At 47.4% G+C, this 25,701-nt stretch overlaps 1 long non-coding RNA gene across 1 annotated transcript; it reads left to right on the forward strand.

Moving 5' to 3' along the window:
- Positions 1–1,996: 1,996 nt before the first annotated feature.
- On the forward strand, positions 1,997–25,701 carry LOC139059051 (uncharacterized). Its single transcript, XR_011513842.1, has 4 exons — positions 1,997–2,055; positions 7,096–7,192; positions 12,753–12,805; positions 25,600–25,701. It is a non-coding gene; the product is annotated as an uncharacterized lncRNA (long non-coding RNA).

The raw sequence follows: 25,701 nt of genomic DNA on the forward strand, positions 1-25,701 counted from the left end.
CAAGCTTTCTGATCTTACGAACAGTTTAAGCTTTGTGAATACACTTTTTTCGTAAGATCTTTTTCTACGCTAGAAGTTGCTCGTAAGTTCGCTTAGGTAATTCCACCACAGAATATGCTTTTACACGCTAAAACGTTGGCCTACACCAAGCTGGCCGATCTCCCGGTCACGACAAAATAGATCCTTGGACAAGCTTGCAAAGAGCCAGTATGTGTATAGGAAGAGATGCTGGCATACAGATAGCAGCACCAGTTCGTTCGCACCTGTATTATTTCCACCTTTATACGCTAACGTCAGTCGTTTTGTGTAAGTGAAACAAGGTGTGTGGTGGAGCGGACCTATAGAGTTTCGCCTACCCCAATTTCTGGCAAGTTCCCCGGAAGATTCCCTGCGTGTGTCGTCATTTATCGTACCTTTCTGGGTGGCTTCATATAATATTTCATGACGCTCGGACTTGACGCGTATATTTTACAAATCATGAAGTAGAGCTGACGCACGAAGGTCACGCATGTAGGCTGTTCATCACTGAGGTTGTGCAGTGTCCACTTGTTTGGGATGCTAAAATGAAGAACTTTCGCAATAAAGATAGCAGGATTATTTTCAAGGAAATTACGGACTAAAGCTGAGGGTATTGGTCGTCGGTCGCAAGTGACGCATACTTTCATAGAGTAAATGTCGGCGTCGCTCAAATAGGCCATGTCCGTTGGTGATTCAGAAGTGCCGCTTGTTTTCATGTGTCGTTCCCGAATTCCATTCTACAGAACGAAATTGCTCGCACGTGCTGTTTTCTTCCTTTTGCCTCTTTTCTCCCCGATGGTGATATCATATGGGTGTGGACAGACGGAACAAAACGGCGCTCCATAGTTTTCGTTCACAGCGCACGCAGCTGCAATTTTTCTTCTTTATAACTCCGGGCTACTGTGTTCATTGTTTGGTTTGGAAAGCATATTTAGCGCCAGCGAACAAGGGCAGAACGGAGACAACACCACAAGCGTATTGTGGTGTCGTCTCCCTTCTGACCTTGTTCGCTGGCGCTAAATATGCTTTCCAAGTCAGTTTACCAACACGCCCAACAAATGGCAATGTTGTAGTTTGGTCTTGTTTCTTCAGGTAAAAGGCCACGTACCCCGAGCTCTACTAGGGCCGCCGCCTTTCTACTCGCATGCCTAGAGGGAAAAAGGGACGCGAGTTTCTTTGAAATCCACCCATAGGCCTCTTGCATCCGTGTGACCGGGACGGCACCCGAACGCCTTGGGGCATTCGAAAACAAGAGCCGTTGGCAGACGTGCACGTGCTGGAAGCCCAAGTTGCTGAAATACGAACCAACTTATTCCTTTGCTTCCATATGGCTAATTATGTGTGTATGTACTTGCAAGATTTCAAAGCTGTCGCCTAAAAGAGACACAAATGTAAATAACGAAGTTTTATTACCAGTTAGAAGCGCAGTATTTTAATTTTCTTCAAGGTTTACAAGCGCGAAGGTGGAGCACCAACTGAATACAACGATGAAACCAGTAGCTGAAAGGCGCAGCTCAAATGCGGAGCAAAAAGACCACTGCAAAGTGCGGCTCGCGGGCGCTTTCCGCAAGCAACAGCGTTCACAGTTGCAGGCGTCGCGCCAAAACATAGCATGTGACACGGCGCTAACGCTCAGCCGCCGCGGCCATCGTCGCGCCGTCGCTTGCATATGGAATAGGCTTCAAGCCATATAATGCAGGCTCGCAGGAGGGAAGAATGCGATGACCTTGAGAAGCTACATGTGTGCGATTTCCTGCGTGTGTACGTATATATATATATATATATATATATATATATATATATATATATATATATATATATATATATATATATATATATATATATATATATATATATTGACTGGGAACGTTTGTAATTTACCACCACGAGAATCGTATTTAACAGTGCCGTGCCAACGCGCTTTCCGGTACTTCGTTTTCGCGTTGAAAGTGTGCGATTGGAACCGGATACTGCAATGATTCTGCTGCAAATCACGGTCGTCGTTCTGCTGGCGGCACTCGTTTCAGCTATATACCTGTGAGTAAATACAGCTGATGACTTTGTTATATTTACAATGCTACTTCTACATCTACAGGAGTGCGCAACAGCACATGTAGATTAGACTAAATGTAGCTTTGCATCTGTTGTGCAGGTTCTAAACTATCTTGGAAAAAGCCCCGTCTTCCCAATTCTGGGCCGTGAATGTTCCTTCAATGCCGTGGCATTGCTGAGTATTGTAACGCGTAATTTTCTTCTATTTTGCTAATACACTGCAGCGTGCGCATCGAGGCAACGATAAACAAAAAAATGCTTCAGTACATGTTGTTCGCATTGTATGCCGACCGGATAAAGCTGGGTTAATAAATCAACGAAACGACTTCGCAATCAGGGTATGCATGCAGATGCACCAAACAAAAAGCGGAGGGCTCATTTGGCTGCACGTGCCTTCCTTTACGCGTCCTGATCTGACGCCGCGAGTTCACTTTTATGCTGGACCAGTATTCACAAGAAAATGCGTGCAGTTTGCACTAGTGGTGCAAGGCCCGCAACTAGTGGCCCGCTTTGACCCTTATAGTTTGCACTAGTGGTCACATCGGAGCTAGTTACGGCTTTTGCTAAGGGTTGCTGGGTTTTGCTATAGGCCGGTGGCGTCGGGGAAGGCTTCGCGAAGCACTTGCAAGGCAGAGCTCTTCTGCTCAAAGTTCCGCACCGAGCTCACCATGAAGAGATTGAAGTCGAAGCAGAGCCTGTGACAGACGCGGCAGCTGTGCCTGAACTCTATGCCGAAGAATTCGCGCTGGAAGCGCATGTTGGCACCTCCCGTAAATTTTCGAGCTTGGCGTTGGAAGATCTCCGTGACGCGCAGGCCCGGAACCGATCGATTGAAGTCATAGCGCTGGATTCACAGGAACATGAAAGCCGACACGACGTGCGCTATATTTCATGCCACTGTCAATCCAATGCTATGACTCCAATTGATGTAACGAACCAACTAGCCCAAAAATCTGCTATCCCGGAGCCGAATCCCGGCGGCGCCGTGCATTCAGTCGGCAGCATTCAGTTGCCTCTTGCCCGAAACTCGGGAGCCTCGGCTCGGCGACGGCCTTTGTCGGCGTTGGCCTCGGCGTGATGGGCAAGATCGGCTCTCCTCAGTCGATAGTATACAGTCCGGCTTAGCCACGCGCCGAGCTTCCTTGTAGGTGGCTTCTTCCTCGGGAGTCTCGCCTTTCTTCGTTCGCCCCGTGGTAGCTGTGCAGGCGTGTTTACTAGAGGACACAGGTGACACGTCTGTGGGCACGCCGGCTGCTCAGAGCTTTCTCATAGATGCAGCGCAGCGTTCGACGCACTCGGCTCAACGCGCATCGCACGCTCTATTTTTCGCGCACTTTCAAGGTCGGATACATTACCCGCCGTGGTTGCTTAGTGGCTATGGTGTTGGGCTGCTAAGCACGAGGTCGCGGGATCGAATTCCGGCCACGGCGGCCGCATTTCGATGGGAGCGAAAGGCGAAAACACCCGTGTACTTAGATTTAGGTGCACATTAAAGAACCCCAGGAGGTCGAAATTTCCGGAGTCCCCCATACGGCGTGCCTCATCATCAGAAAGTGGTTTTGGCTGGTAAAACCCCACAACTTTTTTTTTAATGTTGGACATAGTCTAAATAACGGTCGATTTTTTCGGTCCTCTGTGGCCATTTCTTGAACTTGAGAGTGTAATTAAGCGTTCCATATGGTAGAGCGTGCTTAAATAAACATCAGTCAGCCGTTGGTTGCTATCACTGACAAATACTTTGTATTGGATACTGCTTCATGTTTTGCAATCTGTTTATATAAAAATAGCTGACGCGTTTTGCACATGCTCGGTGCAGCTAGCTGGCGCTTTTACGTTCTGTGTCTTTTCAAAAATAAACAGTTGTGAGTAAGCACTCGCGTGTCCACCTTCTCTGCGTCCGTGTCTATTGTGCACGCTACACATTTCACCATGAATAAACCATGTAATTGACTTTTAGAGCGCAGCTCTTTGGCGTCCGTTCCTGGGTTTCGCGTCGTCGTCGGCCTCGTAACCAGCTCGCCGACGAATCTGCTCCGCCGCCGCGCATGCGCGCTGTCGGCTCTCCGGGCGAGGGAGGATGATGGAAGGGAGGAGGAGAGACTGTGGAGGAGGGCTGGCTACACAAATGGCTCTTTGGCGTCCGTTCCTGGGTTTCGCGTCGGCGTTGTCGTCGGCCTCGTAACCAGCTCCGCCCCCCTTTCATCCCCCCAGCGCTAGCAGCGACCGACTGATACCGCTTTCGTGAGTCCGCTACCGCACTCACGAAAGACGTCGTGCACTTCCTGCAATTCGCATTAACCGCCCATCGATCCACACCGATGTTAGTAGTGGGGGACTTTAATGTTGACATAAAGACAAACAGCAATTTCCTAACACTTATGCGGGAGTACATCCCGTTCCTCTCGCTCGTAACGCGTCCCACGGCTGTGACAACCTCGCGAGGAACTTGTATAGATCTCGTCTTTGAGAATCAAGCATTGGTGTACCAAGTCGAACATATATCAGTCTATTTCTCCGACCACAAAGCTTCCTTCATGACTGTCAAGAACTGTTAGTGGAGTCTTTGTTAAAGGAATACGTGTGAAAAATAAAAAAAAATTCTGTGATAGCGCATACATGTGTTGCTCGATTTCTTTGCCTCAATCTATCGAAAAGGTGAAACAGCTTATTTGCTGCGCTCAAATTTCGCATTAGGAAGTAACGTAATCGTCGGTAATTTTTTGTGTGAGTAAGTTATTTATGCAGATAATTGGTTAAGAAAAGATACTGAGAAACCAAAATTATTCAGGCCACAACTTTGGGGGCTATAACAACAGTTTTAGGCTGTTCCCTTTGTTGCGGGAACTACCTTGCACACCTTTCTAATTTTAATATCACATAGTAAACACAACGCAGCAAAGGTATTGCATTGCAAAATGTGCCCCATCCATGTCATTTCTTCTGCAAGTAAACAGGGACGACGGCTACGATTTTAGCCTTCATGGGAACTTGCATGTGAACCCTGTTAAAAAGCTGTTTTATATACGTGATGTGCTCAGCTGAACATGGTGTTAATTAGCACTGACCATCTTGTTTCTGTGCAGGGTTCACTCTGCAAACATTGTCGGAGACATCAGCTATGAACGCAAAAAATACATTGTCATCAATGCTTGCTAGAGATTATGCGACGGCTGCGATGCCTTAATCAACTAAGTCATTATTTATTTATTACTTTTATTAATTTCTCTATAACCGTTTTCAAAATTTTATGTAAATATTTTTGTGTGAATAAACTTCCTGTAGTGCAAATTGCATCTGTTTTCAATGTACATGCACCTTCTAGGTTGTTTACTGCCTTTTACCAACACTTTCACACATACTGAAAAATGTTACTAGGGGGCTAGTGAAACGTCAGTAGCAAGTACATAAGCGCATGTAAGAAAAATATTCCCACCATATTACTACATGGCCTAAAGACGGTGGTGGTTGACGGTTACTAGAATATTTACAGACCATCTATGAACATGCTTCAGTTGAAGCACGGTGGCCAATTGTTGGTAGGATGTTACTAGGGTGTATATTGACACATTAATAGGCGATTGGTAGGAAGATGGCAGAACGTTTACAAACATTCTTCGATTGTAACAACGTTAACATGGCGTATAAAAAAGGATTGTTAATAGGTGATTGGTAGGAAGTTGGCAGAACATTTACAAACACTTTTCAATTGGAAGAACGCTAATAGGTGGTTGGTAGAAAGCTGACAGAAGATATATGAACATTCTTCTTTTGAAAGAATGTGACTATGGCGTATAAAGACAAATGTTCATATGAAATTGGTAGCAAGTTTAAAGACATCCCATGAACACGTTTCTATTGGGAGTTGGCGGTCAATTGCTTGTAGAGTGGTACTAGAGCGTTGTTAGGTTGTATAAAGACAGTTGGTAGGACTTAAATTGGCTCTTGGTAGGTTCTAGTAAATATAGTCTAAAAAATGTTGCTAGAAATTTTCATAACGGATTGTAGTGAAGAAGAGGACGACGAAAACGCTCTTGCGCCTGTCGCTGTGCGCGTGATCAGTGTTCGTTGATTATTATTACTTATGGGGTTTAACGTGCCAAAACCACTTGATGATTATGAGGCACGCCATAGTGGAGGACTCCGGAAATTTCTACCACCTGGGGTTCTTTAACGTGCACCTAAATCTAAGTACACAGGTGTTTTCGCATTTTGCCCCCATCGAAATGCGGCTGCCGTGGCCGGGATTCGATTCCGCGACCTCGTACTCAGCAGCCCAACACCATAGCCACTGAGCAACTACGGCGGGTCTCAGTGTCCGTGTACTGCGAGTGTGACCTGGAATGTGTGAGACCTTAGTGCCATATAATGAATCGTTGCACTATACTGCTATCCTTACTTTGTATAGATCTCTACTAATTTGATATCTCAATCCATGCTTCGTCTTTCTGGCGAAACTGCGTCTTTTTACTGAGGAGGAAAACTGTTTGACTTTGTGAGAAGATTATAAATTCATTGCGTCTATTTTAGTTGCTTTGGCAGAACGTCATATTTGCGTCACGTTACGAAAGCAAATCGGAGCCATCAGCGCCATTTCGTACGCATGCCGCTTACGTCACGCCTGAACGAAAATGGCGGAATGTGGAGAATGGAGCCTCAGGCCAGCCTGCGAAGTACAACCTCGCTCTGCATTCAGTGAAAAACATTATGTCGTAGACAGTGCAGAAAAGCCGCACGCGTCCGAAGGGAATGGACCATGTGTCTGCTTTTCAGACATCTCGAGCCCAGCTTACACAAGCAGCTGATCCAGGCAGATAGCACAATGATGCGAAGCGGCCCCCGCCGATGTGTCCTGGGCACTTTTCCCGCTTTAGTACAATAGCTGATGGTTCAGCTTTGTTACTTTGCCAGTATTTTTGTGGCACTCGCCTTTTTCTGCTTTAATCAACAGACTTGCTTCTGTGTTCGATCACTCATCTGAGCTGATACCACTGTTTTGCACTCTTACTACTCTACATCTTGTTTCAGGTCACGCAGAAGGCGGTTTTCGTTGTTTAGAAGGCTTGGAGTTCCCGGACCTCCCCCGAACCTGATAAGTGGCAACATTCCAGAAATCAAAGCTCAGGTAAACCTATACGCTGTCTGGTTGCTAATTATAAAATATGAATACCATGTTTACTCAATTATAATCTGATCTCGGTTGTAATGCAGATCCATTTTCACGATATGTCATGGAAAGTACTCAGCCCTCGATTGTAACACAGACTCCGATTTTCATACTTCAAGACATATAAATGCCCTGCTCTCGATTCACCACTCACCTTTTTTTCATAGTAAGAGAGAAAGAGTGTAGTGGTGGTTAAAATTAAAAAAAAAGAAGTGATTGCGTTCAAGGTATGGGAACACGCATCACCCGCTGCTTCTTGCGCACGCCTCTCTGCCGGTGTCAACAGCCTCAGCGATCTCATCTTCGGTGACGTCTATGGCATTTCAGATAACGCATTTCATAAACGATGTGGAAACCCCGGAAGCCTATCCTGAACTGGAGTGGGAAGAAAGCCACCACATAATCCATCAGTTAGAGTTAATTTTTAACTCTGCCATGTTTTGCCATGTTAGCGCTTTGAGCTGATCAGAGTAAGCAGGTCGCCTTTTGAACGAATACGATATAAGAAAAAGGCGAATTACACAGCGTGACGGAGTTTAAGAGTGTTTAGAACAGAACGCCTGCAGCGACGTCTGCATTATGTTAGATTAAAGAAATGTTTATTGCCAATAGCGATTTCTTGTCACTATTGAGGTTTTAGGTTCGCAATATAATCTGAGCGCGACAGCTTTTAGCATATTTTCCCAGAAAATGTAGTGCGAATTAGAGTCGAGTAAACACGATATTCGGTGTTATCCCATGAAAAAACTAAAAATTGTCGCACTTATACCTCGAGAATAAAGACGTGAAAGCACAGCATGGTATGGAAACTGCTTAAGCAAGTCTTTTAGGCATGGAGAAAAGAGTTCTGGTATTGCATGAATCAGGAATGCCCTCACTTGTCTTGATGGGGAAGGGGGGGAGGGGGGGGGTAACCTAAACAGGATATAGAACCTTCGCTTGAAAGGTCGGTCAGGAGGCGCTGCACCACTGACATACCCTATTTCTTATTGGCAAGCTACCTTCTTTAATGTTGCGTTTATCTATCACAATTTAGCGTCTCTTGTTTTTACAAACAGCACTTGCAGCTGAAGTGTCTCTTGAATACGAACACCGGTGTTTAAAAAACGGACGCCGTGGTTGAAGCAGCTTCAGTGAAGCTCTAGGTGACGTGGAAGTACAATAGACTAGGTTTTGGTCACAGCGAATGAAATAACTAGTAGGAGCGTGCCCAAATACAAATGACGCTAAACATAAATCCTGAGAGTTGTCTACTAATGCGTAAGCATTGTTTGTTTCACATGTGACTTCGTTCTTGCTTAGTTTTACTTGTTTTTATGCGCGCCTAACCAATGGCCCTTACCGGTGGTAGAGAACGCTTACTATTTATTAGAAAATTGTGATATTTTCTCGCCGCATCCGTCCCCTTTATTGCAATGGTACCAATTGACCCGCACGCCAGGGACGAGCGCGCTTCGACGCAGCAGATCGGTCGAATTGCCGCAGTAGCGCGCGGGGCGTCGCGTGTGACGAGTCTGGATCGTGTGTGTGTGAAGTGATTTTAGAGAGAATGGAAGAGGTAAGTGCAGTGCCGTAACTGTCTCTCACAGGAGGACACCTCAACAGAACTGCACGGGGAAAGGGGTGTGGGGAGAAAAAGATGAAAGAGGGAAGAAGGAGGCGGCAAAAAGAAACAAAAAAAGGGAATGCGAAGCTCAGAGCCGCGCTCTTAGTTGTGTCGCACTGCAGAAGTCAAGTAGTGCCGCAAGCGCACTCTTGACGATAGACGAGTGGGCAACAGGAAAAAGCAGCGCGTTGGTCGTGTCGCAAGGCAGTCCCAAACTCCGATACGAAGAACACAAGTCCTTGTGCTCCACACTGAAAACAGGAAAGTGAAGTAGGAGGTGCCCGAGCGTCTCGACATCGGCACAGTTGCTGCACACGGGGCTGACGAGTCTGCATCGCCGCGGTGCCATGTAACCCCCGTTGTCGCACTAGCATGCGTGCGTTACGAGCGCGTTCCTCGTACACGCAAACTCTCGTCTGCATTCTGACTGCGCCTCGGTCAGGCCCAATTAAAACGCGCCAAGCGTCTCAACGCGCTCGCTTGACCGCGAGCTGTTCACAACTCGAGCGACGCTCAGAAGCGTTTAACTGGACATTGTGCCAACCCAAAATATCTAGCTGGCCCTCACCCAAACTTCAAATTGGCCCACCGCCAAAGTTAAGTAGGTCCACTTCCAAATTTTTGTTCGCCCACCACTACTGTAATCTTCCCCATACATGTTCTAAGGGGGCCCCATGTGTCTCAATGGATATTCTCTTATTAGTTTTTTTTTTTGCCTTAAGTTCTTCGTTGTCGTTTAAGATCCAACAATCACGCACATTGGTACTGTAATAACGAATAAATGTCTTTACTTAGCAAATTATGCTTCTTGTGCAGATGCAAGGCATTACACTTTTCGCGTGACAGGGCTATGGAGTTCGCCAAAGAATGCTTACGCATTAAAAGAGAACGCCCAGCACTTGATCATGTCACGGTATGTTTCAGTGTTGTCCTTAGCGATGTCTTGGTTACCCATGTCGGCGTGCGCTCTTTCGAAAAGACACAGCAGGTGAACAGCAATGTGTGGCTCTTGCTTTCATGCGAATAACTCTTCGCCGCATTTCGGGCACTCAGCGGCATACGGGGAGGTAGTTTTTAGATTCTCCGGAATTGAGAAAAAATAAAGGGCAATTGCAGATAATACAATGCCACTCTTTGAGCTGGATTATTCAGGGGGCGCACATTACTTACACGGGAAATCGAAACACGTATGCAACTAATAAAGAATTTATTATATTAACTGCTTCATTTATTACTTTACGACAAATATTACAGTGTACGAATTGTAGCCGGTGAATTTGCAAGGCGTATACAGTTAGAATGGATTTCCACAATGACAGCAGTGTGGAGGTATACGCTATCAAACTATAATTGTACGTGTAAAAATGTACTGTTGTTTCACTACGCTATCTTTAAAGAAAACGTTCGTTTATGCATTGATGCACGAAAGTAATTAGAACACCCACATACTTCGTCCCAGACTTCGGGAACTACTACATCGAAACTGGTGCCATCCTGGAGATTCCTTTCAGGAGTACAAACCCTCTGGATACAATTAGTCAGCTGCAATATGGGCCGTAAACTTACTAATTACGATGTTATTTAGCGGATTTTTGCTCATCCGTGGATTATGTGGTCAAATTTCTCGTGCTTGAACTGTCCACCTCTTAGAATAATTTTGATCAAGGACAAGAATTTTGTTATGTGCCACAGATGATTTTCAAAAAGTCCGGAAGGCTTAAACATGGCGGTCACGTGTATTTCCGGCTTCACCTCACTTCGGACCTCGGTAATACGTACAAACACATGACCGACAATGGAATCGAACCTCTGCATTCGTGCACAGCAGCACAATGCTCTAACAACTTGGCCACAATTGCACGTGCATGCGTTCTAGGTGACGTGCGCCACCTGCGAGTTTCTCGCTTTATTTACTCGTCACAGTCCGCGATTAGAGACGCCATCTCCGAAATGGTCCCACCTTCCCCAGCCCTGTCGCCGTATGGCAGCTAAGGTTACGCAGAAACTGTGGGACACTCTAAAGCCTCGAGGATCGGCCCAGGTCGAAAAGGTTTATGGTTTCATCGCTGCTGTGCAAATGTCATTGTTGTTTTGCCATAAACCACACGAAATAATACGCAGGTACGTACGAAAACGTTACGAAGTGCGTTTCTCTCGCTGACTTTCGCCGAGTACCTATGCCGAACCGAACACTGGGCATGTCGTAAGCTCCTCGAACGGTCCAAGTAGAAATCATGCCATAGCCGCCACGCGATATTCGCCACCGCCGTCTCGCTGCTGGCGTCACGTTCATGCTCGCGTCAGACACAGGGCTGCTTCTCTTACGCAAACATGGTGGTCCACGTGCGAGTACTTTGCGTAATCCCAAACTATGCTGGGTAGCCAACTACCGGCAATGTGCTACGCATAATGTGCATTCCCAGTGTGTGGTATCTGCTTCGTTTTTAAATGCTGGTGTTCCGAAGTCTCAAAATTGCACAATAGTTCAGAGGGGGCGCTTTTGTGGAGTGCTCTGCATTAATTTGGACCACACGGGGTACTCTAACGTGCACCCAAAGGGCGTAACGCCAGCGTTGCTGTATTCTGCCCCTATTTCAATGCGGCCGCCGCCACGGGGATCGGACCCATGGCTTCGAACTCAGCGGCGCAACTTCACTGAGCTACCACGGTGGCTCATTCGCACGTTGGGGCGAAGAAGCTCAGTGTATACGTAAAAGTTAAGCTGCCAATGTTGCCCGTCCTTGTCGCGGGGAAATGTGCAAAGAGTGGTCGGCAAAACAGCCGATGTGCGCATTTTGTAAAGCATAGCGGGATCCGAAGACACCGCTACGAGTCTACCCAGTGCTGACTTAGGTGACGGTGGGCTTTTGCGCACGAGCTACCGAGCGAAGAAAGGAGACTTACAGTGTCACCGTTTTCATATTGCTCTTGTTGGTTTAAGAAATTTCTTGTTGTGCTGTTGTTTTTCGTGTCTTTACGAAGCGAGCGCACGCCGTCCATCGCCTAAAGCTTAACCCTTTTCGCCAATAAAATTCAGTTGAAAGTTTGTGCTTGGGTGTTCGTGAAGTCCCCCGCCTTCGTTCTCTTGTGCGCAAAAGTCAACAGTCATGGAATGTTACTAACCCACCCAAGCCAGTCCAGTACCCTAGTAAGTCACGTGTTGGTTGACCAATTTTTGGAGGCACAGGATGAGAAAGAGAGAGTTGACTTTCCGTCGGCTGGCTGCGGGATATACTGATCCCTCCCAGTTTCATTGCTCCCCTTGTCCTTTCTATTTCTTTCTCTCTCTCTCTCCCTCTTGAGATTTTTATAATGAAAAGTTCATTGCAACATATGCAGCCTGGATGCGCGGCTGGCCGATATATGCAGCACTAGGTGCTGCCGGGGCTGGCCTTTGTAGGTGTATTATACCATGGCATACGTAGAGAGTAATTGAAATAAGTGTCAATATCTTTGTACTTGCGAATGACCTACAGCTTTTAAGTTAGTTGAGCTCTCTAAACTTTGTTATGGCTTTGATAACACAGAAAAGCATGGTATTGTGCTTTTTCTAAATATTCGCAATAAATTATGCATGCTAGCCCTAATATATTAAAGTAATTATACCAAGTTGTTTTGTGTTTGTAGAACAATGTGTTGTGTTTGAAATGCTGGTAACAAGCATCGCCAATATTTTCATTACACTCAATTTCCGCCATTAAACGTATGGTACTATGTGGTATCAATAAAAATTTTGAAAATAGATTTCGCGTAAACCATTTCCTTAGATCAGAACGGCACACCACTATTGTATATTGCCTTTTGTGATTATTGCTAAATATGTACCGGGTATACATGTAACCAAATTAATAAGGGTCAGTGTTTATTATAACAGTACCTTTCCTCATTCGACAAACTTTACTTTGCTAACAGGGATCAACAGCTGCCTTTAGCAATTGGACAAAGCAGTACGGTGACATAGTTGGGTGAGTTTTCGTTTTTCATACTCTTGGCGCATAATTGATGTGATACCATCTTGTGTAAGACGCGCTAGTTTTCTTACCTGTGGACTAGTGGGGAGCCTCGCTTATGTGGTGGACATTGCGACAGGCTGACTACCTGCACGGGTCAAGGTACATCTCCGGCTCGTTGCTTTGTGCGTGCTCTGTGTCCTCGGCGCTCGCCTTGCGTTGAAGTGATAGACACCACGAATGTCACTTCGCTCGTTGTTGCTGCCGCGTTTCCTTACGCCAGCGTTTTCACATCGAGTGTCTGCAGTAGTCTAATGCACATTATGCGTTCGTGCTTGCTGTGCGCTGACACCGTGCTTATTAATTTAATTAGCACGCGAACGTTTACAATTGATACGACCGATAAAGGTCGTAAAGGTCGTAAATATCGTTACTTGGTATGGCTGTCGGCTACTTTGCTCTCGCAATCGATGCTTCGGCTTTCGGGTGAAATGGCATGTTTTTTGAAACTAAAGCAGTTCTACATTTCTTAAGTGATGTTATGTTACATGTAATAAGGCCAAGAGATTCGCAACAGATTCTCTTACCAGCTGCTGCTGCTGCTGCTGCGATGGTTGCTATATGTAGGGCACGTGCCCCCAGGTCAGTACCTTTAGGGCCTGATGATACAGTAGTTCTGCAGGCACTGACACCTTTTATGGTCATGTCCACTTTATATTTTAAAGCGCAAATATTTTATGCTTTATACAGCAATTGTTTTAGGCATCTATAAAGCCGTATGGCACCTACACTTTGGAATTTATTGTACCATTGAACAATGCATCAGTTTCTCGGTGCTCTTTGGCCAGAACTGGCCCTTGTACCATTACAGTCCACACACCCATCACTGTCAGGATGACACGCTCGCTGTATCAGACTGACAGTGCGTCGCAAATGTTGGCCATTACTTTCAAGAAAATCCTACTTTGTCAGATTCCTTAAGCATGTTCTCATAATAAAAATATGACCACTTGTTGCTCAATGTCGCACGATGACAACTATAAATGAAGGCACAATGATTGCAAGAGTATCAACCACGAATCCTAATACCAGTTTGTCAAACACTGGCAAACGAAATAAACAGATATTGTTCTGTTTATGCGGCACTCCGGCGTGCTGTCTGGCCTTGAAGGCCCTTAAGATTTCGGAGTCGACGATGCTGGCAAATCAGTTCTGCGAAAATCTAAAAGGCGGAGGAAGTTTTATCGAAGGAAACATGTTCATCCAACAAAACGAAGCATAAAACTGCAACCTAGAATGCTGTTCTGTACATCTTCAAGTCCCGCCATATTGTCAAATTTTATGACGCTGGCATTTTGTGCCAATAAGAGAAACCGTAGCAGCCCTGTCGGTAAAAAACTGGAAATATTGCGAATTGGACAATATGGCTGGCTTTGACGATGTTCAGAATAATAGCCATAGCACAAATTAAAAGAAAGCTTCGCAGTTTAAAATCTGTACTGGTCCGCGGGGATGGAAACCGAGACAAACTCCTTCAAAAAGCCATCTGAACTTCGAAGCTTTCTTTATGAGAAGCCCGTACGGGTTGCCTCTTTGTCGGGGTACTCGAAAGTAAACATATTTTTATTACAGCGAAGCTGTTAGCCTCTCGGTCGGCATTTTTCGTGTCGTCGTCCGTCGGCACAGAAATAAAAGCCTCAGTAACAGCAAAGAGTAGAGAAAAGTGCATATATTCTTTAGCATCCCGCATACAACATACAGAATAGCATTCGTTTCAGTAAAACAGGGCACAAAACAAGCATCCGAACCAATATAAGCGTTGATAAGGTGCTCCTGATAACAATGCGAAGCACGTACCACTCCCCGTAGACGTTTGCCAGTAACGATTAATGTTACGCAAGTGTGGAGTGACGTCACTAGTATTTCGTATATAAAAGAACCAGCCTAGCAAACTCATTTCATTTTATTGCAGCACCGCTATGGGTAGGCAACGCCTAGTCAGTACTACCGAATAGCAGCGTAAATACGAGGAGCGCCAAAGGGAAACGGAAACGGCAACACGACCAGTGGCGGCATGCTGTCAATATTGCCATTACTCCAGATACTATCGTTACTCTAAAGCAATAAAGCATTGCATACACTCCTCAGCAGTTGTATTAGCGGCTTTAAACAGCTTCGCTATGTGTCTACGTTCGTAGGGCCGGAATAGCGAGTCGAGTTGTTTCATATAAAATTTTTCCAAATGTCAGCTTTCACCACATATATTTCTTCACCACGCCTGAATGTGAACTTTGGCAGATTAATATCAGTTGAGTATTTTCCACGAACTTGCGTATAGAAGGTTGCTGAAACAGTGAAACCTTTAAAAAAAGTCACAGGCATGCGCGGCACATGCAGTACATTCACAGCTTAAACTGGAAGAGCATCTCCATAGGAGCTCCATGACCGGCAGCATGCACTAGAGGGTCTTGGCGGCGAAGTCTGTTCGCGCTGTTCTACCGGCAACGATCTGAACTGTCCGCCAGGCGTCGACGCCGAGCTGTAGTTTGTGGTGCTCTCTGCAAAGTGGTCTGCCGAGTCCGTCGTTGCCTGGTTGCAGCTGCGCGAGCAGCTCTAAGATTCACTTCTTCAGCAGCGTTTCGTACCTTGCGAGGAATCGCGATAGCGTGTAACGAAGAGTGAACACAGGTATCCAGACTAAGCAGCGCACATGTCACATTCCTTAACCCGAGGCATAATACGATACTGTTGATGATGACGATGTTGGTGATGATTTATTGGCATCCCCTTTGATATGGGGCTTTGACAAATGGTCACCTAGTCTGCTTGAGTTACCCGGTCCAGCTACAGGCAGCATACTTGCAACTGCTATATGTTGGGACACATGGTGCAATACAACGCACTAGCGATGTAAATTTTGCGCGTATCAATGCTACACGGCGCGAATGGCACAGCGGTTGACAAATGGCCTGATACGATGCTAATGATGATCATGATTAACTGGCATTGCCTTCGGAACAATATGATGAGAGTCACCAAACCGTCACCTAGCCTGCTTGATTTAATCAGGTCTGCTATACGTTTTTCGTTTTAGCAATTTATTTGTAAAAATCTCATTAAACTTCTTTCTTTTCAAACTTGTGTAGCTACCTTATACCGCAACTTTTGCAAGGGCAACATGGCGTGCCATCTGGTGCAATAGTATAGTACTGCATAATGTTGCACCAGGTGTGCACGTATCGATACCACGCGGCGCGTGTCACATCGCGCGTCTCGTCGCGCGCGAGGACGGGCTCATATGTTTCCGCTGCGAGCTAGCAAGTCCTGGTCTTGCTCAGTGGTAGAGTAGCTGACTCCCGCGCAGCGGGCCCGGGTTAAACTTCGGCGGGAACTGGGTGTTTTTGTCATTCCCGGCTATATGTGCGGCGGACACCGGCAGCGGCAGACAACATCGCCAACCGAAGCGGTTATTGGAATAAGCCCGTAACAGCTTACGCTGTAAAAGAGCAGAGCATGAGCTAACTTTTTGTTCAGTGCCAAACTTCCACAAATACTTTATTTTCTTCGTCAAGATAAAGACAAGTTCTCTTCTTTTGCTAGATGAAGAAAAAATCATCTCTCGGAGAGTTTCACGTGGACCTGAGGTTTGTCCTGTTAAATATCCTCTCATTCGCATGCCCCTGCCCCCACTAAAGAATTCATTACCGACTGGGATGTTTTTCGTAAGATACGCATAGGTTCTACCTCAGCAGATGGCATTGCCGCATTAACACCAGGATGCAAGCGCTACGCACTGATGTTCGAACGGCCACTCGGGTGGTAACTACAGATGCCTCAGTTCAATGCATGGATAGCCGCCTCGCCCATCGTCTCGAGGCTAAGGCCTCCATCCTTGCTTGATGGAAGGGGCAGTGCCTAAGCCGTCGCCTCAGAAGTAAGATCTCCAAAGTCAACAGAGCCATTGAGGAGCATTGTCAAACCCTCAGCCGGCAACAATGGACTGAGCTGTGTAACGCGGTGGATGGACAACATCATCACCCCTACTCGTGGAAACTCCTTAAACAGCAGCTTGATAATACCACCACCCGCACCATGCAACAAGATCGGCTGCAGAAGCTCCTTTATACGGAGACCCTTAAGCAAAGTCCGCAACAGGTGCTTACCTACCTCTGCACCAGATATATCTCCAGGGGACAAGTCAGTTCACACAACAATTACATCGGTAATCCCAACCCTACACTAGACGCCGATTTCAGCGTATCTGAAATACATGCTGCTCTTCGCAAGCTTAACGGTTGTTCTGCTCCAGGGCCAGACGGGGTCACTAACAATACCCTTCGTAATCTCGATGACGAGTCCGTGTCCCATCTGACTGACTACATAAACGATTGCTGGCGCAGTGGCACCTTCCCAGCTGCCTGGAAGACTGCCAACGTTATCCTAATCCCAAAGCCTGGCAAACCATCTAGCCTCAATAACCTAAGGCCCATCTCCGTCACTTCACGCGTAGGCAAGGTGATTGAACACGCCTTCTTAGCACGCATCAACAGTCACTTGGAAGACAACTCTCTCTATCCCCACACCATCATTGGATTTCGCCCTCACCTTTCTATTCAAGACGCTATGTTGCAGCTCAAACATCAAGTGCTAAGCGATCGTTCCCATAACATGAAAGCCATCCTCGGACTCTACCTCACTCAAGCCTTTGATAACATTTACCATGCATCTATCCTTGCCCAGGTCTCCCACCTCCACCTGGGAGAGCGACAGACAGACAGACAGACAAAGAACTTTATTAATGGTCCTGAGGAACCGGCGTTAGGGTACCTCCCTTTTCAGGGAGTCCCCGTAGCCGTCGCGGGCCGCACCCACGTCGGGGTCGGAAGATCGTGGTCCTCCGCCCTGTCGCAGGCACTCTGGACAGCCCGTAGTTGCTCTGAGAGGTTGCCGCTCTTAAGGGTCCCAGTCGTCGGTTAGAGTGGTTAGCGATGAGCTGCGTAACGCAGGGCATTGCCAGAGCATATGGGACAAGGAGCAGTACGCCTCCCCACCGTCTGGACAGTGGGGTTCTACATTAGGCGCGAAGTGACTGAATCTGCCCCTGGAGGGAAATGACCCCGTTTGAAGCATGCGAAACGCCGACGATTGTGGTCTATTAAGTTTAGGGTGTGGTAGCGGAAAGGCCCGCCGAGCAAGTTGATAATGTGTCAAGATTTCATGGAAGGTGAGAAGCGAATCCCTGTACAGCCCTAAGTCGCCGCCCGTGAGTCCACCTGAACCGCCGCGGTGTGTAAGTCCTCGCGCACAGTCATGGGCCAACTCATTGGCGTTAACAAGCTCAGAGTGTACATTGATTCCCATATGGGCCGGGAACCATTTGATGCTATGAAAACCAGCAGCCCCCTCGCTGCCGAGGATGGCCGCCGCCTCCTTTGAGATCGAGCCGGAGGCGAAAGCTCGGGCTATCGATCTGGAGTCTGTAAAGATATTGGAACGTAGAGGGTCCTTCAGTGCTATAGCTATAGCAACCTGCTCGGCTACTGTTGAAGAAACCTTCCGCACGGATGCTGAATTAATGAGAGTGCCATTAGAGTCAACCGAAACTACGGCATAGTGATCAGAGCACTCGTACTGGGCGGGATCAACGAAACATGCCAGATTCGGAGTGGCAGCAGCCGCTTTTAACAGGGAACGAGCCCTGGCTACCCGGCGCCCTACATTGTATTAAGGGTGGACGTTACGTGGCATGGGATCTACCTTGAACGTATCTCGGACCATGGGTGATAGGGTCACGTTGCGCTCCGTGCTTTCCTGGTAACCGCATCCAACGGATTCGAGGATGCGTCTCCCCGCTCGCGATGATGATAGTCGAATTATTTGAGCCACTCGTTGGGCCTCGATCACCTCTGATAGGGTGTTGTGCATGCCTAGTTGCATGAGACGCGCGGTGCTGGTAGTGAGTGGTAAACCCAGCACGCGCTTGATGCTTTTGCGCATGAGGGCGTCGATTTTGGCCTCATCCCCTTTAGACCAGCGCAACGCGGAGGCTACATAGTTAACGTGGCTCATCAGAAACGCGTGGTAGAGTCTGAGTAGATTGCTCTCGCTTAAGAGCCCTCTGCGGTTCGAGACCCTGAGGATAAGCCGAAGCATATTCTCCGTCTTCGAAGTAATGCGGGCTAAAGTCTGTGAGTTGCCCCCGCGAGATTCCAGCAAGAGTCCGAGGACCCTGATGGTATCCACTCTGTGAATTTGTTGTCCGTCCTTCGTATAGAGGGCTATGGGAACTTGATCTAAGGGTGTGGAGCACCTAACCCCCCGTCGGGTGGGCCTATACAATAGAAGTTCGGACTTGGTTGGTGACAGACTCAGGCCCGTGTCTAGTAGGAAGTGTTCTGTGATGTCGAGCGCCTCTTGGAGCGCACTCTCAACTGCAGCGTCAGACCCTCCCAAGCACCACACGGTAATATCATCCGCGTAGAGAGCGTGACCCGTTCCTCTTACTGTGGCCAGTCTGTCAGAGAGGCCCTTCATGGCGATGTTAAACAGTAGGGGAGAGATGACCGCCCCTTGCGGGGCGCCTCTCGCTCCCAATGTAAATTCCGCGAGCCTACAATTACATTCGTGACTTTCTCTCCAATCGCACGGCCACCCTCTCGGCCGGAGATTTACGATCAGACCAGCTACCCCTTGGCAGCAAAGGCACCCCGCAAGGTTTAATTATTTCTCCTATGCTCTTTAACTTAGTCATGATTGGCCTTGCCCAGCAACTACAACGAGTCGACAATATCCACCATACCATCTACGCCGACGACATCATCATCGGTCGTACCGAGGCAGTGATGGTCAAGTGGAGTCAGCCCTCCAAACGACGATTGACACGGTTGAAGCTTATCTCCAAGGGACCAGACAGCGCTGTTCGCCGGCTAAATTGGAGCTTCTGCGCTACAAGCCCATTCAGCGGGGTCGCCCTTCCAATCAAAATCTGATCACCGACCCCATGACGTTATCACCCTACGCCTTCAAGGTGGCAGTCCTATCCCACACGTCCCTAGTATCCTGGTACTCGGTCTCACCATCTCTACCAACGGCTCCAACGCCTTGGCTCTCAACAAGATCTGTGCCCAATCTCAAAACACCCTACCACTTAAACGTATCCCTATTGTAAAACCCAGTGCCACTGGGACCCAGTGCGCCTGATTATGGGCCCAGTGCAGCGCGCTGGATGCTGGGGCGCTGGGATCGCGCAGCGTGCTGGGAGGCATGGCTACTCGCGCGAAAAACAGCTCTAGCGCGTTAAATATGCGATGCCTGGACGCCGTATATATTTTTTTGAATATAGAAAGCAACAAGGAGCGTTTTAGTGCAACAAAAAAAGAAAAAAAACGCAAAAATAAAACTGCTACGACCAGAATTCGACCGTCCGACTTACAGATCCGAAGCCCGACACCTTACCACTACGCCACGCCAGCAGACGGAATCACGAGAGTAATTTACCGTGTCAAAGCCGAGAAGCGGTTTGTTTCGCAAAGCTACGTCTTGTACAGCCATGGTTGATGCGCTATCGCCCAGCAACTAAAACTCACGCCTGTACCAGAAAGAAAAGGTTGCTGTCCGTATTCAGCAGTATGCTTGGAAGTGCCAGAACATCGATTTTCACTTGCGATCGCTATTTTAACTTCGAAAAAAGTCCTAAATGAACTGCCGACCCGGAACGGTGTATGGGCTGTTTCTGCCGATTTCGATAGCCGTTTCTTGTTCTTCACGCAAAGGATGTGCAACGTTTCCTTAGTTCAGTGATGCCTTTCAGTCAACACGCCTGTCTAGTCATATATCTTCGTCAGAGAAGCGCAGGCTAGTGCTGGGAGCCTTCGGCGATAGCGCATATACCTGTGTTTATGACGCGTCACATCAGCGGTCATCGCTTCTTGTGCTGACACTGTACACATGAAAAATTTTTTTATTTAAGAACACCGATGCGAAAGCTTAAATATAGAGTGATTTATCCTTGTTATATTTCTTGATACCTGAGCCTAGACGCGCCGATAGCGTGAGGACGGACTCGGCTGATACGCTAGGCCTAAGCTTCGGTGAGGACCGATCTCCGCGCGGGTAGCTGGCAAAAGTTAAGTGCGTATTTTAGCCTCAAAACTTTTTTCAGTACAATAGGGAAAGTGGAAGCGCACGAATCGCTTCAGCTTTGTTATCGGTGCGATAATATCATTCAGCGATGAGCTTCGAACTCGGGGTCCGTCGCGCGTCTGAACGACTTCCGCATTTCATGTCCACTCCACAACACTGCGACAATTCCCAGTCAGTGGCGTAGCTAGGTCGTCTGGCACACGGGGCCCATAGATCTTCTGTCACCCCCCTCACCGGGTGTAGCCGGCGGAAAGAGGGGTGTCTTCAGACGTATATGACACACCCCCCCCCCTCACTGGCTCCTTGCACCCGGGGCCCACGGCCCCCCGGCCCCCCCTGTTGCTACGCCACTGTTCCCAGTCATACGTTACGTGCGAGCTACTTAAAAAGGCGGCGTCCTCTGCGTTTACGTGGTTTCGTTCAAGAATTTAGCTATCCGCCAAGTCCAAAGCGAAAATTAAAAAAGCGAAAGTGATTTTCAGTTTCAAGTGCGCATGAATAAACATGGGCAGCTCACGCACCTTTATTCCAAGCTGGGGCACGAAATAGGGTTTTATAACCCCAAGGTATAGCGTTATTTAGGACAAGAGACTAGTATCAAGCGATAAAATTGTATAAATTAAGTATTAAATATTCAGCAGCGCTCGTCCATGTGTATGGAACCAGCGCGGCACAAGCACAACCAGCGCAGTTTCCAGTGCGAACCAGCGAACTGCAGCGAGAACCAGCGCCTGAACAGCACAAACCAGTGCGCCCCAGCGTCATGGCAGTAGAACCAGCGTCTCTTCCAGTGTGACCCAGCTCTTATCCAGCGTTCTCACTGGTGTCCCAGTGAGTGCCAGCGAGTGCCAGCGTACCCAGTGCGACCCAGCGCCAGAAAGCGCGCTGGTTTCACGCTGGAAGACGCTGGTTTTTGCAATAGGGATCTCTAACCGATGAGGGGGACTCAAAGAAGAAAGCCTTCTCCTCTTCATCCATTCCTTTGTCATATGTCACATTACCTACGTTGCTGCATACCTCAACCCGTACCGGGCTGAGCACAACAAGCTCGACACCCTCATACGAGGGGTCTACAAGCAAGCACTTGGCCTCCCGCATTGCACCAGCACTGAACTCTTCAACCAACTGGCAGTTCACAACAACCTTTCCGAACTCATTGAAGCCCAACAACGTTCTCAGCTTGAACGGCTCACCCTTACTGAAACGAGATGCTTTATTCTATCCACGCTTGGCTTCACCTACCATCAGCAACAGGGCCATGAACAGGCGATCCCGACCGACATCCGTAGCTGGATCTATATAGACCCTATCTCTAGAAACTCTAGATCCCACCTGTCACACCATCGTGTGTGACTCTCGCTCAGCTGTCACTAACTTCAGCAAAGACCATATTTCTTTCCAACCTCTTCGAGTCCTCTGCCAGGCACCACACTCTAAAGACAGCATAATCTCCCTAACATGGATCCCGGCCCATGCGGGCCTTGTTCACCCACACCTCCCCAATCTCAAAGGGGTCACGTACTCCATTGCGCGAGGCCTAGTCAACCGCGCCGGAGTCACTGGAGATGAGTTGGACACCAGGGACAATCTGACAACTTATAACGAACTCGTTAAGGCCTTTTACCTCAGTCGCCGAACCTTCCCCCCGCCTCACCCTAAGTTCAGCCGGGCGCAGGCTACCACCTTGCGTCTGCTACATACAAACACGTACCCTTCACCCGCCCGCCTCCATCTTATATTTCCAGATGTCTACACCACCCCCACTGCCGGTGCTGTGGCATTCATCCGGTTACGCTTCCGCATATGTTGTGGGAGTGCCCAGCACAGTACACACACACTAACAATACGACTCTCTCGTCGAGGTTGCATGAGGCTTTGCGGAGCTCCGCCCTTGACGACCAAACCTGGGCGACCCAGCACGCCCGTGAGGCGACGGTGAGGCAAGCCCTTGACGTTCCTTCATGGGAGGCTTAGGCCCGGCCATCATAAGGTGCTTGTTGTACAATAAAAGTTTATTCCTCCTCCTCCTCACATGACTGTGAAGTGTTGTACTGTATTTTGGTTAGTCGGTTTCACTTATGTGGAACGGAAACGTTTCGAAGGATGCAGAGAACCTAGTTGGGCGTACCTGTGCACATGTGATGAAGAAAACAATCAAACAAACAAACAAACAAACAAGCAAGCAAACAAACAAACAGAAAACCGCCAGCCGCTTATACTGGGATAGCTGTGGTGTCGCAACAGCTGCAAGCGCGTGCGTTACGGGCAACCTTTTACGCTCTCATTTGTCTAAATGACATTTTTATCTTTCGCGATTTCTTACACACTGCGATGTGATCGCGTAAGCTCACCTCACCTCGAGTACTCTGTTAAATACTTCCAAAGTGAATGAAGTGTACCTATAATGACATGAAGAAATGCCTGACCGATGGTGGGATCGAGCCTGTGCTCCAGCAGAGCGGCCCTTCGCGTGCTTCTCTCTCACCGAAGTCACTGTTTGAAATGTCTGGCTCATGCGACACATGCCAATTTCTCGCATTCTTCCCTCGTGACAGCTAGAGCTTTGAGGCACAGTGTTAGACTGCACTTCTTATGCAATCGGCCCAAATATTGCAGCGTAAGTTATGGGCTCATTAATATAGGCGTTTCGGTTTGCGATAGAGTCCACCTGGAATTTGATAGAATAGCCAGTTTCCGCCGGGATCAACCCGGGCGTGCTGCGCGAGAGTCAGCTACGCTAGAACTCGGGCACGCCAGTGCGCGTTACCTTGTAGCTTAAGAGTGCCCTATCCTAGGACGCGAAGAGACACGAGATGTGAGATGCACGCCGCGTGCCGTCGGTATGACACACTTTGCATTGCAGTTGCATACTATTGCACCAGGTAGTCCGCCATGTAGCAGTTGCACAAGGTAGATATTGTGGACGAAGAAAAAGAAAATTAAGATGATGTTTAACCCTGCAATGAAAAGCAATTAAGTATGTCATACCTAATTAAATCGAGCAGGTTGGTAACTGTTTCTCGCCATCCCGTTTTAAAGCGGATGCGAATAAATCATCATCGTCAGCATCATCATCACTATCGTAATCATCATTATTCATCGCATCGTGCCGCTTGTCACGCAATGGGATATGTGCGTCGCGTGGCGTCGATACGTGCATACTTCGCATTGCAGTTGCATGTTATGACACCAGATGGTACGTCACGTTGTAGTTTAGAGGTGGCGGTACAAGGTAGATAGAGAAAATTTGACGAAGGAAAATAAGATTAAGGAGTTGTATACGAAAATGCTCAAATGAAAAGCATGCATGTATAGCATACCTGAATAAATCAACTAGGCCACGTGATTGTTTGTCACTGCCTCTTTTCAGAGGGGATGCCTACAAGTCATCATCATCATCATCATCATTAGTATGGTATCGTGCACTTGTCACATCTCGACATGCACACCATGCGGCGCTGGTATATGAAAATTTTGAATTGCAGTTGCGTTGTAGTCCCCCAAGTATCCTCACATGTAGCAGTTGCATGTAGCAGTTGCACGTTTCATGTAGCTGGACTTCGTCAACTCAAGCACTTTACGTGACTATTTGTCACCGCCTCGTTTCAAAAGGGATGCAAATGAATGATGATGATCATCATCATCAATAACAACAATAGCACCATATTCTGTTACGGGTCAAGGGATGTGACGTGTGCAGCGTAGTCTAGATACCTGTGTTTACTCTTCGGTGCACGTTATGGCGCCTCCTCGCAAGGTACTAACACTCTAGTGCGTGCTGCCGAAAATGGACCTCCATGGAGGGGCTCCTGTAGCTTACGTTGCGACTGTGCCGCATCTGCCACGCAGACCCGTGATTTTTTTTTTTTAGACTGCCCTGGCCTTTGGGGTCGACCCACATTTTTCATCTGATGGACACCTGTAAAGTGTGTCAGGTCCGCCTATAATTCTATGCCATTAAAATGTCACATTGCAGCAATTTCTCTTGCACTGAATTCGCTAGCTTTTGTCATATTGTGAGAGCAGTAGGCTCTCACAGCTGCGAACCGCCATCTCCTGCGAAACTCCTTTTTTGCTAGTATGGCCAGAACGAAACCTGCATGTGAACACAAAATAAAAAAAATAAGATGATTGGTTAAGGCATCCAGCGTACGTCCCCACCATTTTTGGGAAGATCGATATCTTCGACTTTTAAAATAATAATAGCCTACCAGTCAACATGGATGCTAACACACTAGTTGACTTTCGACAAGCATGCGGGCTTTCTTGTTTTTAAACGCAATTAAGAGCATGGCAATTCGTATTCGCGAATCGGCAGTGGCTTCATGTCTATTTCATATTGTGCCGGCTCTGTTCAGAGGCAGTGAAACAGAACCACACAAAAAAACAACATTGAAACTTGCTTAGTGGTTTCTGAGCACGTTCTACAAGTTTTCAAGTAGGAGTTATGCTCCTAAACAAAAATTTCGGAATTTGCACAATTAAAGGTAAATAATCAGCTAAATAATCACACATCAAGAATTTTTTTCCGTAACACAAGACCTCTACAAACACTAAGCTGTTGGTCTCACTTGTTTAAGACATAACACTCTTAATTTAAAGTTTCATTAGAGTTACGTGCAACACGTGGTATAATCTTGCTTTCTCTTCTTTGTTTGACTATTTAGGTTCTTCAATGGAGCGGCACCTTTTCTCCTGGTTAAAGATGTTGACCTGTTAAAGAAAGTTCTAATTGAAGACTTCAACGTGTTCCCTGATCGAGGGGTTCG

The sequence above is a fragment of the Dermacentor albipictus genome, chromosome 1 (assembly GCF_038994185.2).
Source record: "Dermacentor albipictus isolate Rhodes 1998 colony chromosome 1, USDA_Dalb.pri_finalv2, whole genome shotgun sequence".
In the NCBI taxonomy this organism is placed as follows: Eukaryota; Metazoa; Arthropoda; class Arachnida; order Ixodida; family Ixodidae; genus Dermacentor; species Dermacentor albipictus.